Source organism: Limulus polyphemus, unplaced genomic scaffold, assembly GCF_000517525.1.
Source record: "Limulus polyphemus unplaced genomic scaffold, Limulus_polyphemus-2.1.2 Scaffold3267, whole genome shotgun sequence".
In the NCBI taxonomy this organism is placed as follows: Eukaryota; Metazoa; Arthropoda; class Merostomata; order Xiphosura; family Limulidae; genus Limulus; species Limulus polyphemus.
The window spans coordinates 91,946-94,398 of record NW_013668877.1 but is presented as its reverse complement, the minus strand read 5'-3'; the positions used below and the strand labels follow the sequence as shown (position 1 = coordinate 94,398).

At 42.5% G+C, this 2,453-nt stretch overlaps 1 protein-coding gene across 3 annotated transcripts in view; it reads left to right on the top strand.

Annotated features, from left to right (window-relative positions):
* LOC106469025 (lys-63-specific deubiquitinase BRCC36-like) overlaps positions 1 to 2,453 on the top strand; it is a 104,855-nt gene that overhangs the window by 35,085 nt on the left and 67,317 nt on the right. The gene's annotated exons all lie outside the window — the stretch shown is intronic.

Here is a 2,453-nt window from a genome sequence, read left to right as displayed (position 1 = left end):
GCATATGCCTCAGGCCACTTGGTGAAATAATCCATCACCACACAAATGTACCTCTTTCCAGCACTAGTTTGGGGCAAAGGACCAGCAATGTCAAAGGCTACTCTTTCCATTGGTGTGCCAACTTGATATAACTTCATTGGAGCATGTCCCTTATGCTTGGGTCTCCTTTTAGCACAACATGTACTGCAGGTTCTGCACCATTCTTCCACATCTTGTCTCATATCTGTTCAGTAAAATCTCTGCCGTAGGTGACTCAATGTCTTCTTAACTCCAAGATATCCTCCTGTTAAACTATCATGGGATTGACGCAGCACAACTTCCCGTAACTTTCTCGGTATAAATGTTTGCAGTTTCCCATCTCCAGACAATAATACCATCTTCAAGTTTCAACTGGTCCCATTGTGATCAATAGTTCTTTGTCACAGGGCTTAAGCTAGACACCTTCTCTCAAGTAGGGCACAAAACACTTGCTTGTAGAAAATCAATTATTGGCTTCAAATCTTGGTCTTTCTCCTGCTCTGATTTAATATCTCTACCTGGTTCCACTTCACCGTCATCAACTCCTTCAGTCACTTTGACTTCAGCTTCATGGCACCTGGTTAGTTCAACCTCTTTTACAGCAATGTCTGCAGTCATTTTTGCAGGGTCTTTGGCTCAGTCCGTCAGCATTTCCATGAGATTTAACAGATGCAGCAACACTTACCGGAAGTTGGCCTTTGTTGTTTCCAAATGTCATTTTATTAAAGTTAACAACACACTTACTCGGTAGTAAGTAGTCCAACCTTAATATGCATGGGTCTTCAATGTCAGTCAAGTATACTTTGTGTCTGTCCTTTATGCCCATAAGCTCAATAGTTACCCACACTGGTCCCCACAACCTTGTATAATGTCCTGTCACATCACAGAGCTTCTGTATGGCTTCTGGTACTCCTTTGTGATCTAGCACCTTGATACTCACAAGGGTTTGCTGAGATGCAAAAATCTATGACAAAGTTGCACTTTTAGCCATCCAGCTCTCCTGTCATGTAGATATTATGGGTGCTTGCCATTTTACACTTAGCTGTTGGGACTTTCACGATGTGGTTGGTGGGTGTCCCTCAACACCAACCACTAATGGTTTCCCCGAGGCTGACTTATTAGTAGTATTTTCCCCTTCATATTTCTTTGCTCTCTACAGTTCCAACAACCTTTCTGGGTAGCAGTGTTTCCTGCCGTGGTATCTTTCCTGTGTTGAAGTTGCCGGCATTGAGCTCTCTTGTGCCCAGGTTTGTTACAGTGCCAGCAAAGTCCCTCAAACTTCTCTGAAAGTTACCCTCTTCTGGCCTTGAATCCTAATGACTGTACCAACCTTGGTACCTCTGTGCTGGACTTAATGTAGCATTCGAATTCAAGAGCTCTGGCCATTGCATCCTGCATAGTAGAGAGGTGTGCTTGCTTTACTTGTATCTTCAGTTGTGGACTGTTCAAGGTATCTTCACACTGATCCCTTAGCAACAGCTTGAGGACATTGGGTGGTGCAGTTGAGTAGGCCTTGCCATACTTTCCAAATCCTGTTCCAGCTCTTGCAGGATCTCCCCTTTAGCATGGACTCTCGTCCTAAACCTAGCCCTGTAGACTTTGGACTGATTTTGAGTTCCATACCTGATTTGTAGAGCAGCTACCAGTGCTTTATAGTTGTGCCTGTTGTCTGCTGACATATGTCCAAGTATTCCCTTCAGGATCGTTGCCAGGTACACTGCTTTCTGCTCCTCTGTCGATCCATTCATTTCTGCCAGGAGCTCAAATTGTGCTCTATATGCTTCCCACGGTGCTTTCCCATCATATTCCTGTGGCTTCCTTCGTACTGGATCACTCCTATTACTAACATTCATATCTCGGATGTGACTTCTAACAAGACTGAAGATGTTTGCATTAGGGTTTAGTTGCAGGGTCTGGAAGGGGCTTCCTATTGCCTGGAGATGATTAGATCCATGGTTAATATATCCTTCATGTGTAAAAGACAGTAAATCGTCCTTTAATGTATTTAATTCACTTTGAAATTTACTAATCTTTTCCATTTGTGTATGCTGGCTTTCTCACAACTGTTGGAGCCTTTCTTCTTGTTTTTTTTCTCATTCATCTTATTCCAGTTGCTGCTGGTGCTGGTTTTCTTGCTACTGCTGTAGTCTCTCTTTTTGTTTATTTTCTCGTTCTTCTTGTTTCTTTTCTTGTTCCAGTTGCCACTGGTGCTGGTTTTCTTGCTACTGCTGTAGTCTCTCTTTTTGTTTATTTTCTCGTTCTTCTTGTTTCTTTTGTCATTCTTGTATGGCTGCCATCAAATCTACTAACCTGTAGTTTGATTTGCCACTTCTCGTTTCCATCTTCTTCTTTTTTTTTCTCTCTTTTCCGTCCCACTCTCTGACACCAATGTTACATATCTGCTTGTTTGTTAATTTCCGGTAGCAATTCTTTCA